This window comes from Hyperolius riggenbachi, chromosome 9 (genome assembly GCF_040937935.1).
Source record: "Hyperolius riggenbachi isolate aHypRig1 chromosome 9, aHypRig1.pri, whole genome shotgun sequence".
Taxonomy (NCBI): domain Eukaryota; kingdom Metazoa; phylum Chordata; class Amphibia; order Anura; family Hyperoliidae; genus Hyperolius; species Hyperolius riggenbachi.
In genome coordinates this window covers 50,224,362-50,241,734 of record NC_090654.1, presented here as the reverse complement: position 1 = coordinate 50,241,734, position 17,373 = coordinate 50,224,362, and the positions used below count along the sequence as shown (strand labels likewise).

Here is a 17,373-nt window from a genome sequence, read left to right as displayed (position 1 = left end):
GGATAGATTGGTCAAAAAAATTATTATTACTACTGTAGCATTCTCAGATACTTAATAGATTACTCGGGGGATTTGGCTAGGATACGTGTTCCCTAAACAGGATTATGCCCCTACCGCTGACAAACATAACTTTTCTTCCTTCTATTAAAATGTGGTATATAAAAAGGTACAGCATTTATCAAACATAACCCGCTGCGTTGGTGTTTGACACTATTGTGTCACATATGTATCATATCCCTGGGATGGATAATTTTCAGGCACATACAGATAGTACATCTATGTGCATGTGTCGTGGAGAGAAAAGTGATCTCCTCTCCAGCACCTATGCACACCTAGTACATGCACATATAAGACCTGCTGCTCACACCCTCTTGCCCCAAACACAGGTATATTGGACATTAGGGGATGCCACCATGCAAACAGTGTAGTAAATGTCAAACAACTCGACATGTTTCGGCTAAACGCCTTCGTCCACACTGAATACACATATACAGTGCCCCTGCCCCACAGGGCAGGCCAGGGGCACTGTATATGTTTGTTGAACAGCACTGTATATATGTATTCACTCTGGACGAAAGCGTTTAGCCGAAACGTGTCGAGTGGTTAGACTTTTTGAACGCTGTTTGCATGGTGGGATCCCCTAATGTCCAATATACCTGTGTTTGGGGCTAGAGGGTGTGAGCAGCAGGTCTTATCTGTGCATGTACTAGGTGTGCATAGGTGCTGGAGAGGAGATCACTTTCCTCTCCACGACACATGCACATAGATGTACAAGCTTTCTCTGCCAGAAAATGATCCATCCCAGGGATATGATACATATGTGACACAATAGTGTGAAACACCAACGCAGCGGGTTATGATTGATAAATGCTGTACCTTTGATATACCTCATTTTAATAGAAGGAAGAAAAGTTATGTGTTAGTGGGGTAGGGGCATAACCCTGTTCAGGGGCCAAGTATCCTCTACTGTAGCATTATCTCTGAAATATGTGGGTGAAAGCACTTTATGTGATTTGTAACTATGACATAAAACATGCTTGTTATAATTTTGTTAAAAACACAACCCTATTTGGTTGACCAGTTTACAATGTATAACACAACATTGATGTTCATAAGGGGACTCATGTTTGTGGGATTTGTTCCCTTGACAGTTCCCAAATAAAAACAATCCTACAACCTTGGTGTGCTTAATTTTGTGTGTGTATGTTCTCCATAATTTGTAGATATATTGATGGCATTTATTTTGTGAGTTTAGAAACAGAACTGTGAGGTTACACATATTATGTAGTCCTTTTACACATACTACAGTGTTAGACATTTGAACGCATTTATACTTCTACCATGTTGATGATGGCCATCAGTCTAAAAACAATACGAATAACAACTTCACACATGTTAAACATACAAATAAGGGTAAATATTTGTAACATAAGCAGCCTTCTTACCTGGAAATGGACATCCTGGTATATCCAAAAAACTTCTCTGCATCTGCACGCAGGTCATTGTAGAGAGTCCTAAACTGGCCCTTTCTCTCCCTTTCCTGAAGCATGGGGTGCACCCAGTACCTATGTGCCCTTCTCCTGCGTCTGGCCACCAAAGCAGCTCCAGTCATCAGGATGGTCAAAGCACATGCCTCCATGATGAAGCAACACAAACCACACAACCAATCTCTCTCTCTCTCTCTCTCTGTCTGTCTCTCTCTCTGTCTCTCTCTCTGTCTCTCTCTGTCTCTCTCTGTCTCACTCTCTCTCTGTCTCTCTCTGTCTCTCTCTGTCTCTCTCTCTCTCACTCTCTCTCTGTCTCTCTCTGTCTCTCTCTGTCTCTCTCTGTCTCTAATTACTCCTCTACAAAACCCACACAGGATGTTGTGTCAATCTACTTTTTATAGTCCACATGATCCCATTAGCAACATCAGGTGTGTAAAGCTAGTAACATCATCAATGTTCACCTGATAGTGCCTTTAATTGATGCCTCAACAGACAAATTTTGAAAGAACCAATGAAAATGGAAAACGCTTGCACAAAAACGCTAATCGCTAACGCTTACAAAACGCTACACATTTGTACAAAACGCTCTCAAAAACGCCGGAAAACGCTTCAGTAACCGCTACAAAAACGCACATAAAAAACGCTAGCGTTAGCGATTAGCGATTGCGCTTTGCAGTGGGTTCCAGGCCTGAGACCAGGTTCACAGTAGGACATTGCTGTGCTGTGTTATTAAGTCTTATAACACAGCTTACCGCAATGCAAATAAAACCCTATGCAACGTTCACAGTGCAACGTTATTGTTGCATGGTAACCTATAGCGTCATGGTAACGCACTGCTGCAGTGTGTTTTCTCTAAGCGCACGTTACCAGGTACAGGAAAGCACACTTGATTGCCTGTATGCTTTAAAGTACCTACTTTATGCGATGGTAACGCAGCAGTAATCTGCGTTACCACTTTTTTGTTGCGTTGTAATGTTGTGTTGCAACTTTACAACGCAACGTCCTCCCTGTGAACCTAACCTGAATCGCACTGCATTACAGCACGCAAAGCAGTGTTAGTTACAATGTAAGGGCTGAGACACACTGCAGAGGGCTGTTCGGTCCATTTTTGTTTTTAAAAACATGCTCCCATTGACTTGTTTGTATTCTCTCTGAGTGTCTTATTGGGTTTCCTCCGGCCACTCTGGTTTCCTTCCACATCCCAAAACATACAGATAAGTTAATTGGCTTACCCCTAAAATTGGGCGAAGTCTATGATGACCATATGACTATGGAAGGGATTAGATTGTGAGCCCCTCTGAGGGACAGTTAAAGAGGAACTCCAGTGAAAATAATGTAATAAAAAAAGTGCTTCATTTTTACAATAATTATGTATAAATGATTTAGTCGGTGTTTGCCTATTGTAAAATCTTTCCTCTCCCTGATTTACATTCTGACATTTATTACATGGTGACGTTTTTACTGTTGGCAGGTGATGTCAGTGGAAGGAGGTGCTTCTTGCTTTTTTGGCAGTTGGAAACAGCTGTAAACAGCTGTTATTTCCCACAATGCAGCAAGGCTCCCACAGTGTGATGTCAGAACCATGGTCCTGACATCACACTGTGGGAGGGGTTTCACCACAATATCAGCCATACAGAGCCCTCTGATGATCTGTTTGTGAAAAGGAAAAGATTTCTCATGGGAAAGGGGGTATCAGCTACTGATTCAATTCTTGGTTCCAGTTTCTCTTCAAGTGACAAGACGATATACTCTGTACAGCGCTGCGGAAGATGCGCTATATAAATCTTACATAATAATAATGATATGGCATCTTGAAGGTTTTACCCAATTTACCCATCAGCTCACCAGCAGCATCCCCCTTGCTAATTAATCTGGAATGAGGGGAAGGATACCAGGTGGGTTTTGCCAGGAGGGCGTCATAGTTGGCAGCAGTGGGGGCTCTTGTGGTATCACTGACATAAACATTCAGCTCTCATAGACAGACACAAAGCAACCTGCAGACCATTTCAATAGGATTTCTCTACCTAGACAGTAATCTGACTGGGGAGCTAATTGAAGGCTGCACAAGATTAACTACAGCACAGAAGGGAGTCTTGTAACAGAAAGGCTGAGGAGCAATGTTGTGCTAGCTATGGAGCAACCAGTGTGCCAGACTGCTAATGATAGAGATGGATGATCTATCTATCTATCTATCTATCTATCTATCTATCTATCTATCTATCTATCTATCTATCTATCTATCTATCTATCTATCTATCTATCTATCTATCTCCCTTGGCAGCCTATGAGATTCACCAATACATTGTTTACAAAAAAAGGACCCAAATGACTGCAGTCAGCCAGCCATTCAATTAATCCTACCAAATAAAACACAAGTGTCCCTGCGTCCTGTCCGTGTGTCAGTGCTTTTGCGCTACTGCGCATGTCAAGCACTGACAGCCGTTAGGACAGGCGGCCAAGCGGGCGGGCAATAGAGCACGCGACCAGCCGGTGTGTGCACGTGCTGCGGGTGCGCATCCGGCGGATGCGTGCGGTGATGACAGACCTAGAGCCCATTTTCAAACGGGCTTAGGTCACTAGTATATGTATAATGTAACTGTACAGCACCAAAACAAATGATGGCAATATATACAGTAAATCCGTAAGGGGCGATTTGCACTGAGCCGCCGTGCGTCTTGCACTACATGCCCTGTCACTGGCAGTCACTGTGCATGTCACGGCTACATGCATTCGGATGCATACTCGCATCTGAATGCATGTAGCAGTGACATGCACGGCTATAGGGATTCAGATGCGTGAAACGAAAAACTTCTGCATGCCGTCCAGAATCGCCCTGGCATGTGATTCAGACGGCATGCTGTTGCAGGAATAGGCAGCGGTTCTACCGCACAACTTGGATGCAGGGAAACGCTGCGTAGAAAGGGCCCTAATACTAAAAAACACACACACAAAAAAAGAAAAAGGGCCTAAATAGAAAAAAAAAGTCTTGCTAAAGAACCTTTATACTAAAAGAAATGTTTTACTGACTTTGTCCTTTTTTTAGTAACTTTGACAGTGCTGAAAAACCATTACAACCATACAAATACAGGACTAAAATGACCGCTGTCAATTGGCATCTACTGCTGCAGCATTCCAGCATAGACCTAAGTGGAAAAATACATTTTTCTATGCATCAAAATAATTTACTTAAAGTGTACCTGAGACGAGAAGCGTCTCAGGTTCCATACTTACCTTGCGCTTCTTCAGGTCCGTTAGGGCCGCTAGTCCCTCACCGTTTTCCCGGGCGGCTCCGGTCCCCGGCAATTCAGCCCAAAAGTCTGGCCAAGTGGCACTTCGTTGCACATGCATGGCCTGGCCAGGTGCCGTCCCCGATAGCGCTCCCGTCGCTGGGAGCAGTCTGCTCCTGCGCAGTACTACTACGCAGGAGCACAACACTCCCAGGGACAGGAGCGCCGCAAGGGAGGGCACCTAGCCGGGCCACGCATGCGTGACAAAACACGACTCAGCCAGGCTTTTGGGCTCAATTGCCGGGGACCAGAGCCACCCAAGGCTTAAAGGACAACTGAAGTGAGAGGGATATGGAGGCAGCCATGTTTATTTCTTGTTAAACAATACCAGCCCTGCTGGTCTCTTTGGCTTTGCAGTAGTGTCTGAATTACACCAGAAACAAGCATGCAACTAATCTTGTCAGATCTGACAATAATGTCAGAAACACCTGATCTGCTACATGCTTGTTCAGGGCCTTTGGTTAATTGTATTAGAGGCAGAGGATCAGCAGGACAGCCAGGCAACTCGTATAATTTAAAAGGAAATAAATATAGCAGCCTCCATATCGCTCTCGCTTTAAAGTGAATGTTTACCGCTATCAAAATAAAAGTCAGATACTCACCTAAGGAGAGGGAAGGCTCGGTCCTAATAAGCCTTCCCTCTCCTCTCCCGGTGCCCGGTCCCGCGCAGGATCCCCCGTAGCAGTATTTGACCAGTTCGGTCAAATACTGCCACTTCCGCTGCCGAAGGAATGTTTCGAAAGCCTTCGGGAGCACTCGGGCTCCCGAAGACGGGTCGCTCCATACAACGCATGCGCGAGCGTCCTCTATGACGCAATCGCGCGTGCGTAGTATGGAGCGGCCCGTCTTCGGAAGCCCGAGTGCTCTCAAAGACCTCCGAAGTCCCTGCGGCGGCGGACGCGAACGAGGGAGCCAGCGCAGCACCGAAGGCACCGGGAGAGGAGAGGGAAGGCTCATTAGGACCGAGCCTTCCCTCTCCTTAGGTGAGTATCTGACTTTTTTATTTTGATAGCGGTACCCATTGGCTTTAAGGAAGCCCCAGGTAGGTATGGAACGTGAGTATAGAACCTGAGACGCTTCTTGTCTCAGGATCCCTCTAAGTAGTCCAAATGCTTTGAAGAACTCAGTACAGCACACTTAGTCGTCTGGGATTCTTTGAGGGCCCGTTCTCACTATGATGATTAGCAGGTGATTCCCGCTAATCGCCGAAGTGCTAGCGCTTTATTATAACTATATGGCAGTGATCTCACTGCTGCGATTGCCGCTGATCGTGGGTGTTCTGCGATTGACGGCAATCGTGAAATGTGTTGCCTTTGAGCAATCGCGATACAGTGCTTAAACAAGCGCTGATCGTGATTGCTCTGAATCACGGGAGTATACAGTGATTTTACCATGCTAATCGCAGTAAAATCACCCACGCAAAATGGTTTGCGCTTTTAAGTGTGAATGGGCCCTAAGAGGTCTAATACCAGTTTGCATGTAAATTCAGGGAAAATTGCATCTAAGCTCTCCAGGGTCATCCAACTTGTCCATTTCCAACTGCTGCTGCCCTGTGAAAGGAATCAAGCCTGGACTCACAAGGCAGCAGCAGGTGGAAATGGACAAGTTGGATGACAGCTGCTACACTGACCTCTATGTAAACAAAGGGGAGGAGTAAAGCAATAATGCCTGAATGTAAAATTATGGTACACAGTGTGTAATAGGAGGCCGCCTAATAAACAGAGGATTCTAATAATAATAATAATAATGTAAGTAATGTTATGGTTTTATATTGCTCTTTTTTGTCCATGTCAACTTTTTTTAAATTATTATTTAACCACTTCAGGACCACAGTCTTTTCGCCCCTTAAGGACCAGAGCCTTTTTCTCCATTCAGACCACTGCAGCTTTCACGGTTTAATGCTCGGTCATACAACCTACCACCTAAATGAATTTTACCTCCTTTTCTTGTCACTAATACAGCTTTCTTTTGATGCTATTTGATTGCTGCTGCGAGTTTTACTTTTTATTATATTCATCAAAAACGACAAGAATTTTGTCAAAAAAATGACTTTTTTAACTTTCTGTGCTGACATTTTTCAAATAAAGTAAAATTTCCTATACATTTGAGCGCGAAAGTTATTCTGCTACATGTCTTTGATAAAAAAAAAAACCATTCAGTGTATATTTATTGGATTGGGTAAAAGTTATAGCGTTTACAAACTATGGTGCCAAAAGTGAATTTTCCCATTTTCAAGCATCTCTGACTTTTCTGCGCACCTGTCAGGTTTCATGAGGGGCTAAAATTCCAGGATAGTACAAATACCCCCCAAATGACCCCATTTTGGAAAGAAGACATCCCAAAGTATTCAGTGAGAGGCATGGTGAGTTCATAGAAGATTTTATTTTTTGTCACAAGTTAGCAGAAAATGACACTTTGTGACAACAACAACAAAAAAAAAAAATTTCCATTTCTTCTAACTTGCGACAAAAAAAAAAATGAAATCTGCCACGGACTCACTATGCTCCTCTCTGAATACCTTGAAGTGTCTACTTTCCAAAATGGGGTCATTTGTGGGGTGTGTTCACTGTCCTGGCATTTTGGGGGGTGCCTAATTGTAAGCACCCCTGTAAAGCCTAAAGATGCTCATTGGACTTTGGGCCCCTTAGCGCAGTTAGGCTGCAAAAAAGTGCCACACATGTGGTATTGCCGTACTCAGGAAAAGTAGTATAATGTGTATTGGGGTGTATTTTTACACATACCCATGCTGGGTGGGAGAAATATCTCCGTAAATGACAATTTTTTTTATTTTTTTACACACAATTGTCTATTTATAGAGATATTTCTCCCACTCAGCATGGGTATGTGGAAAAATACACCCCAAAACACATTATACTACTTCTCCTGAGTACGGCGATACCACATGTGTGGCACTTTTTTGCACCCTAACTGCGCTAAGGGGCCCAAAGTCCAATGAGTACCTTTAGGATTTCACAGGTCATTTTGAGAAATTTCGTTTCAAGACTACTCCTCACGGTTTAGGGCCCCTAAAATGCCAGGACAGTATAGGAACCCCACAAATTACCCCATTTTAGAAAGAAGACACCCCAAGGTATTCCATTAGGAGTATGGTGAGTTCATAGAAGATTTTTTTTTTTTTGTCACAAGTTAGCGGAAATTGATGTTAATTGTTTTTTTTCACAAAGTGTCATTTTCCGCTAACTTGTGACAAAAAATAAAATCTTCTATGAACTCACCATACTCCTAACGGAATACCTTGGGGTGTCTTCTTTCTAAAATGGGGTCATTTGTGGGGTTCCTATACTGCCCTGGCATTTTAGGGGCCCTAAACCGTGAGGAGTAGTCTTGAAACCAAATGTCGCAAAATGACCTGTGAAATCCTAAAGGTACTCATTGGACTTTGGGCCCCTTAGCGCACTTAGGGTTCAAAAAAGTGCCACACATGTGGTACCGCCGTACTCAGGAGAAGTAGTATAATGTGTTTTGGGGTGTATTTTTACACATACAGATGCTGGGTGGGAGAAATATCTCTGTAAATGACAATAATTTGATTTTTTTTACACACAATTGTCCATTTACAGAGAGATTTCTCCCACCCAGCATGGGTATGTATAAAAATACACCGCAAAACACATTATACTACTTCTTCTGAGTACGGCGATACCACATGTGTGACACTTTTTTGCAACCTAGGTGCGCTAAGGGGCCTAACGTCCTATTCACAGGTCATTTTGAGGCATTTGGATTCTAGACTACTCCTCACGGTTTAGGGCCCCTAAAATGCCAGGGCAGTATAGGAACCCCACAAGTGACCCCATTTTAGAAAGAAGACACCCCAAGGTATTCCGTTAGGGGTATGGTGAGTTCATAGAAGATTTTATTTTTTGTCACAAGTTAGTGAAAAATGACACTTTGTGAAAAAAACAATAAAAATCCAATTTCCTCTAACTTTTGACAAAAAATAAAATATTCTATGAACTCATCATACACCTAACAGAATACCTTGGGGTGTCTTCTTTCTAAAATGGGGTCACTTGTGGGGTTCCTATACTGCCCTGGCATTTTACGGGCCCAAAACTGTGAGTAGTCTGGAAACCAAATTTCTCAAAATGACTGTTCAGGGGTATAAGCATCTGCAAATTTTGATGACAGGTGGTCTATGAGGGGGCAAATTTTGTGGAAGCGGTCATAAGCAGGGTGGCCTCTTAGATGACAGGATGTATTGGGCCTGATCTGATGGATAGGAGTGCTAGGGGGGTGACAGGAGGTGATTGATGGGTGTCTCAGGGGGCGGTTAGAGGGGAAAATAGATGCAATCAATGCACTGGGGACGTGATCGGAAGGGGGTCTGAGGGGGATCTGAGGGTTTGGCCGAGTGATCAGGAGCCCACACGGGGCAAATTAGGGCCTGATCTGATGGGTAGGTGTGCTAGGGGGTGACAGGAGGTGATTGATGGGTGTCTCAAGGTGTGATTAGAGGGGGGAAATAGATGCAAGCAATGCACTGGTGAGGTGATCAGGGCTGGGGTCTGAGGGCATTCTGAGGTGTGGGCGGGTGATTGGGTGCCCGCAAGGGGCAGATTAGGGTCTAATCTGATGGGTAACAGTGACAGGTGGTGATAGTGGGTGATTGATGGGTAATTAGTGGGTGTTTAGAGGAGAGAAGATCTGCGGGCGATCTATTGGTGTGGGTGGGTGATCAGATTGCCCGCAAGGGGCAGGTTAGGGGCTGTTTGATGGGTGGCAGTGACAGGGGGTGATTGATGGGTGGCAGTGACAGGGGGTGATTGATGGGTGATTGACAGGTGATCAGTGGGTTATTACAGGGAATAACAGATGTAAATATTGCACGGGCGAATTGATAAGGGGGGGTCTGAGGGCAATCTGAGCGTGTGGGCGGGTGATTGGGTGCCCGCAAGGGGCAGATTAGGGTCTAATCTGATGGGTAACAGTGACAGGTGGTGATAGGGGGTGATTGATGGGTAATTAGTGGGTGTTTAGAGGAGATAAGAGATGTAAACAATGGATTTGGGAGGTGATCTGATGTCGGATCTGCGGGCGATCTATTGGTGTGGGTGGGTGATCAGATTGCCCGCAAGGGGCAGGTTAGGGGCTGTTTGATGGGTGGCAGTGACAGGGGGTGATTGATGGGTGGCAGTGACAGGGGGTGATTGATGGGTGATTGACAGGTGATCAGTGGGTTATTACAGGGAATAACAGATGTAAATATTGCACGGGCGAATTGATAAGGGGGGGTCTGAGGGCAATCTGAGCGTGTGGGCGGGTGATTGGGTGCCCGCAAGGGGCAGATTAGGGTCTAATCTGATGGGTAACAGTGACAGGTGGTGATAGGGGGTGATTGATGGGTAATTAGTGGGTGTTTAGAGGAGATAAGAGATGTAAACAATGGATTTGGGAGGTGATCTGATGTCAGATCTGCGGGCGATCTATTGGTGTGGGTGGGTGATCAGATTGCCCGCAAGGGGCAGGTTAGGGGCTGTTTGATGGGTGGCAGTGACAGGGGGTGATTGATGGGTGGCAGTGACAGGGGGTGATTGATGGGTGATTGACTGGTGATCAGTGGGTTATTACAGGGAATAACAGATGTAAATATTGCACGGGCGAATTGATAAGGGGGGGTCTGAGGGCAATCTGAGCGTGTGGGCGGGTGATTGGGTGCCCGCAAGGGGCAGATTAGGGTCTAATCTGATGGGTAACAGTGACAGGTGGTGATAGGGGGTGATTGATGGGTAATTAGTGGGTGTTTAGAGGAGATAAGAGATGTAAACAATGGATTTGGGAGGTGATCTGATGTCGGATCTGCGGGCGATCTATTGGTGTGGGTGGGTGATCAGATTGCCCGCAAGGGGCAGGTTAGGGGCTGATTGATGGGTGGCAGTGACAGGGGGTGATTGACGGGTGATTGACGGGTGATTGACAGGTGATTGACAGGTGATTGACAGGTGATCAGGGGGGATAGATGCATACAGTACACGGGGGGGGGGGGGGGTCTGGGGGGGGGTCTGGGGAGAATCTGAGGGGTGGGGGGTGATCAGGAGGGAGTAGGGGGCAGATTAGGGACTTAAAAATAAAATAGCGTTGACAGATAGTGACAGGGAGTGATTGATGGGTGATTAGGGGGGTGACTGGGTGCAAACAGTGGTCTGGGGGGTGGGCAGGGGGGGTCTGAGGGGTGCTGTGGGCGATCAGGGGGCAGGGGAGGGGGAAATCAGTGTGCTTGGGTGCAGACTAGGGTGGCTGCAGCCTGCCCTGGTGGTCCCTCGGACACTGGGACCACCAGGGCAGGAGGCAGCCAGTATAATAGGCTTTGTATACATTACAAAGCCTATTATACTTGTTACATGCGGCGATCCGGGTGCTAGTAACCCGCCGGCGCTTCCGAACGGCCGGCGGGTTACAACGAACGGTGGGCGGAGCCAGTCCCCGGCGGCTGATCGCGTCACGAATGACGCGATCGCCGCACAGCCACTCCCGCAGCCGCCCCCGCCGATGGGCGTATTGCGGTCGTTTGGGCCCGGTCTTTGCCGCCGCCCATCGGCTGGGGGCGGTCGTTAAGTGGTTAAACTACATATCATATATTAGTACGGTGCCATGGAGCTGTATAAATCAATAATAATCCTTTAATACAGTCAAATACATTCCCAGAATTCGGATGCGTTCCATACAGCTCATTAGCTGCAGTGCAGTACATGTTGTCGCCAGCTGATTTTGAGGGTGGCGCTGTTCCTGCGGTTGCCATGGTGTTTGCTGCACAGAAAAAAATAAAAAAAAAATGGCAGGCCCCAATTCCAAGCCTTGCCTTTAGACAAACCTACCAGGCTCTAATTAAACGCAACAAGTAATTTAAAAAATAAGTCAGCTAGCTGTGATCTGTACAAGCCGCTTAATTACTCTCTATTTAATTAATCAAATTTTAACACTTTAGGCTAGCCGGCCTATTAAAGGTGTTAGAAAACGAAGGCTTTCCCGGAGATAGAGCCGATCTTGACTTGTGCTTTGCTGGTAGCATATTTCACAGTTTATTTATTGCAGGCTCCCCCTGCTAAATTAAAGGCAACAATTTCTGATTTATCTGATGAAGGAAGCAAAAATATAACTCTTATTTCCGTTGATGAATCTGCTGCGGTGGTTTTGCAGGCGTGAGCAGTTTATTATTGCTATCTGCAATAAAAAAATAAACAGGACTGAACAAAGCTTGGACCCATCTATTTTTTCTTTTGAAGAAATGAAGCCAAAATACTATCCATAAAGGTGTGCGTGTGCGAAGAAGAAGTGACGTAGCTAAGGAGCTGTGGGCCCTGATGCAAGTTTTACAATGGGGCCCCCAAGCACTCTATACAGAACAATTGACACGGTGCACCAAAACCTGCCAATGGCGACTACAGTGTCAGAGGTGCAGGAAGGGGATGGAGAACAGTTTGTTAATAATTATTACTATTCAAAGTATCTATAGAAGTGATTATTATGAGCACAGGACCAATATAGAGCTAATACTGTAGTTGATGGAGGGTCCTTCGGGGCCCCTCTGGCCAAAGGGCCCTGATGCGTTCGCAACCTCTGCACCCCCTATTGCTACGCCCCTGCTAAGAAGGCACTACAAGACCAAGCATGGGATGCAGGCAGGGCTGGTGGTTCGGTAGGAGTATCATAACAATTGCCCAGGGCCCTTGAGCTCTTTAGGGGCCCCAAGGCAGGGAGTGTGGAGGTCACAACAGTATTACAGTCAGGCCCAGAGCAGGATCATCCACCAGGCAACCTAGGTAGGTGCTTGGGGCCTAGAGGGTGTCAAGAGGCCCACCAACCACCTTCTCTGACCTCAATCCACTTCAGCTTACCAGAAAGAACACAAGGGGGCTTCAAATCTACTACTTTGCCAAGAACCCCATTACATCTTCATCCATCTCTGGTCAGGACAGCTGCCGGAGCAGAGTCATGATGAACAGTTTCTCCTATTTGAAATCTAGTATCCAATAAATAATAAGGCATGTGATCGGTTTGTCAGTCACTGACTGGAGGGTCACAGTCTTGTGATCACATGTCACTTCTGGTTCCAGTGCAGCTTAAAACACAGAATCAGAACCGCCATAGTACCACCAGCCTATAAGAGACTTGTATGGTCAAACCAACACACAACACTCCTTCCTCATTTGTCATCTCAAGCCCACTGTCTGGATGTCCCCCCTGGACTGCACTATCCTTCACCATCCACATATAGAACCATACCAGGTCCTGCAACTTCTACCTCCATAACATCTGACCCTGGACATCACCAAACTCCTCATTCACACCCTCATCATCTCCCACCTCCACTACTGCAGCACCCTTCTGTCAGGCTTCCCTCTGAACCATATAGGCCCCCTACAGTCCATCATCAATGTGGCAACCAGACTGTTTCATTTTTCCCATTACATCGCCTCCATGGCTCCCCTCTGCAAATCTCTCCATTAGTGATGGTCATGTCTAGGAGAATTTATGGAGAACATGTGATGTTTGGTCAGTGGATAGATATGTAAGTCTCTGATTTGCTAGTCATGATCATGTGCTAAAGCAGGATGTGATCACAGCAAATCAGAGCTTTGCACATCTGTCTGCTCTGCTGATCAAAAAATTACCTGCTTCTCCATGAGTTCTTCTAGACATAACCATCGCTACTCTCCGCTGACTTCCTGTCTCCCTCAAAACATCTGCACGATCCTGTGCCTGGCTTACAAATGCATCCACTAGTCTTGGCTGACCTACATTTCTGAACTTGTCCACAGATACACACCTGGCTGCCCTCTCTGATCCTCCAATGGCCTACTCCTGATTGCCACGCACATTACCAACTTCCATACGCGACTCCAGCACTTCTCTAGAGCTGCCACAACTCTCTGGAACTCTCTTCCATCCCGATCAGGTTAGCCCTTTCTTTAACACCTTCAAGCACACCCTCAAAAAGCACCATTTCACATTGGTTTACCCTCCCTTACCAATGCCATAATCTTCTCTGCTGAGCACCCATTCATCTGTCCCCTGCCTAGTGTGTCCTTACATCCTCCCTTTAGATTGTAAGCCTTTGGCAGCATCCTTTTCCCCTAGTGCATCCTACTTGATCATGCATCTCATCATCTTGCACCCTTCCCACTGACTAACTTGGTCTCTAAGCCCCTCACTTAATTTTCTGCTCTTGTATCTTGGATTCTTGAAGGTGGGAAATGTACCGCACATCAGCTGCTCCTGTGCACTGGCGAGGGCTTGCTATCACCCAGGATGGGCATTGGCAAGAGGGTCCCCGTATGGATTGCTGACATTTTCAGACGCGACAAGGCATGTTTGTTGCCGGCCACCGCAAGTCAAACAATGACAAGTGGGGTTTCAAATGCTGCTGTTTGGCTGCTGATCCTCTGCCTCTGCATGTAAGTTGAACTGCAGTGTGCCAGACAAGCAGTTCAGCCTCCCGTGTGAAAGGGGATATATGACCACATGGGGACATACACAGCAATAGTGCAAAATGAGGCTCCAATCTGCCATATCCAAAACTAAAATACATTCTTTGCCCCACAAAATAGATTTTAATTTGTTACAGTCCATCTGTCTAGTCGTTGTAGGATTAGTATAGAACTTTGTGACTGTCAGACTTTCTTGGACAGGTAGACACGATACGAGGTTCCAAGATAAGGTATGGAGACCCAGACACTGATTCAGTAAACATTTCTCTTGAATTTTCTCCCAAGAGATGTTTTCTCATCTTATCTACTAGATACCTTTGCAGCTCCTTGCAAGTGAAAAGTAATAGAAAGTAGGCAAGAAAAGTAACTTCAAACTTATGGTAATTTGGGAAAACTTTTTTTTTTGAGAACTTTTTTTTTTTTTCTGCTGAAGGCTGGAAAGCTATTTTATTGATAAACTACAAAATATATCCTGTGGGGAAAACTTAGGATAAAAGTTTAACGTCGCGACCCAGAATACTGAACCAGATGCAGGTAAGGGAACAGATTGGAAAAATCTTCTATTACAGGAGGAACCTCTGAGAACTTCTAGACAGATGACATCAATACCTGGAATTAAATCCAGGATCTTAGGAGGAATGTTGACTACTCAGTTACCTCCCCCCCCCCCGCACAGCACTACTTCTGTTTGGTTGTAATTGGTGATGCTATATCGTTTTGGCAGCATGGCAATGGGCAATGGGGTTAACACATCTGCCCCGGGCTCCTGGTGGACCAAAGCGGAGTATCGGACCGACACTACACTGTCCACTCCCGCTGTCCCCACATGGTCCGGTGCAAGCAGGAGCATTATAGAATGTTCTTTTAGTGGCACATAGAGACAAAATGACTATCAGTCCCCTGAGTGGATAAGTGTGTCTGACGGTAAGGGCCCGTTTCCACTAGCCACCACGCGCGGCTGCGGCGGCACTTCCGGGTCTGCGGGTACTCAGACAAATCCCAGAAGCCGCGCATGGGATTCACTGCCTCCCACACGAAAACTGTGGGCAATGCCGGCCGAATCGCTAGAGCAAGTGATTCGGCCGGCGGCGCCATTATTTCCTATGGCAGAGTTTGCCCGAGCGATTTGCCTGCAGGGAAACTGCGGATTCGGCCCGGTTCCCGTACTAGTGGAAACCGGCCCTAAGTCATTCAATCCAATGCTATTTGTGTATCAGACACCCTACACAGTCACTTTAGATACCTTTGTAGCAAAGAGATCCAGTTGATGCTAGATTAGTCCTACCAGAAGACCTGGGATATTGGCTGATGGGCAGATGATTCAGGACAGTCCGAAACTGTTATCAGTATTAATATTTTATTCTATAGGTGTTACACATTGTGTTGTTGTTTACATTCTATACTGAACCAATCACTTTTCACACTGTTCCACAAAGGATGTTATAGTTTAATATCTCGAATATAAAGCTATGTAAACACACTCAATTTCTGTCAGTAACTGTGCTCATTATGTTTACAGGGATAGTGTGAAGAAGGTTGAAAGCTTACTCTTTTTCTTTTTAAGAGCTGGTTCACACTGGTTCACACGGACTGCAGACGGCTTCTGGCGGCTGGAAGCCGCATCGTCCTTCATTCAGGGGCGGCGGTACGGGCAATCACTGGCTTCCCGGTGTTTCTCGTCCCTGCAAGGGGACATGAAGCCGTGGCGGCTAGGCGACCCTGGACGTCGCATGCAGCTTCTAGGGCCGGCCGAAACGACGCGTTAAATCAGGATCGGAACGCCGTATTTGTGCAATCGACAGTAACCGCGCGATGCTATACGCTCCCATTCACTTGAATGGGAGTGTTTAGCCGACGAGTCCCGAACGCTTGGGGATAAACGCCGCCAAGCGTCCGTGCGATCCAGCCCTAAGTTAGCCATCCTGAGTCAAAGCTTCCTGCATTAATGGATCATAAGATTGTCAGTTTCAGAAGCACTGCACAGCCAGTAGGTTATGGTTCCCACTAAGGAGCTACACCTGCTATTGCTGGAATTCTGTTTTGTCCAGGGCCGGCCTTTGACCTGAGCGACTGGAGCGATCGCTCAGGGCGCCGGCTTCCAGGGGGGCGCTGCGCCGCATTCCTGCCACCCTGGCCGCATATTGTGCTCACTGCTGTGGCGGCTGCGGGCTCCGGCTAGGTTGCGTCTGGGTCTTACTCTGGCTCCGCCCCCTGGTGCCGCTGGGGGTGATGGGGGCGAAGACCAGCAACTGCTGCGGCGCACTCTTGGAGGCAGTGTGAGACTCCGCCCCGCGATAGGAGGATGGAAGCGCGCACCGCGCAGTAAGTGTGCCAGCCACCCTGCACTGCGCCCTGGCTGTGACTGACTGTCCTGCTCGAGACCTGGCCATCTCCCCACCAAAGTGACCAGAAAAAGTAAAGCTCCGCTCCCCATCCCCAAGTTCAAAACTTGGCAGGAGTATATCTAAGGGACCGCATGAACTCTCTCTGCATAGAGGTTCTAACACTGCGTGCATCCAGGGTGTGCTGTGCTGTCCCTGGGATTTTCTGTGCCCAGATGTCTTCCTGCTTTGGCTTCTACTAAGCTTCAGTACCATGAAATCCCCCTCTGGCATGTTATGTGCATCTTTGGTCTTAGAGATGACACACACACAGCATTGCTTATTAGGCCAGATTGAAATCTAATATAGGCCATTATTACTATTATTAGAAATCTGTTTTTATTTTATCATGTACTGTTGATCCTATTGCTATATGAATCTTATTACTATATACTACTTGTTACCCACTAAGTGTGTGTGTGTGTGTGTATGTGTGTGTGTGTGTGTGTGTGTGTATATGTGTGTGTGTATATGTGTGTGTGTGTGTGTGTGTACGGTGTGTGTGTGTGTGTGTGTGTGTGTGTATATGTGTGTATGTGTGTGTGTATATGTGTGTGTGTGTGTGTGTGTATATGTGTGTGTGTGTGTGTGTGTGTGTGTATGTGTGTGTGTGTGTGTGTGTGTACGGTGTGTGTGTGTGTGTGTGTGTACGGTGTGTGTGTGTGTGTGTGTACGGTGTGTGTGTGTGTGTACGGTGTGTGTGTGTGTGTGTGTGTGTGTGTGTGTGTGTGTGTGTGTGCGCGCGCGCGCGACGAGAATGAAAGAGGGG

At 46.5% G+C, this 17,373-nt stretch overlaps 1 protein-coding gene across 6 annotated transcripts in view; it reads left to right on the top strand.

Annotated features, from left to right (window-relative positions):
• Nucleotides 1–17,373, top strand: part of LOC137532315 (renalase-like) — a 603,961-nt gene that overhangs the window by 508,460 nt on the left and 78,128 nt on the right. The gene's annotated exons all lie outside the window — the stretch shown is intronic.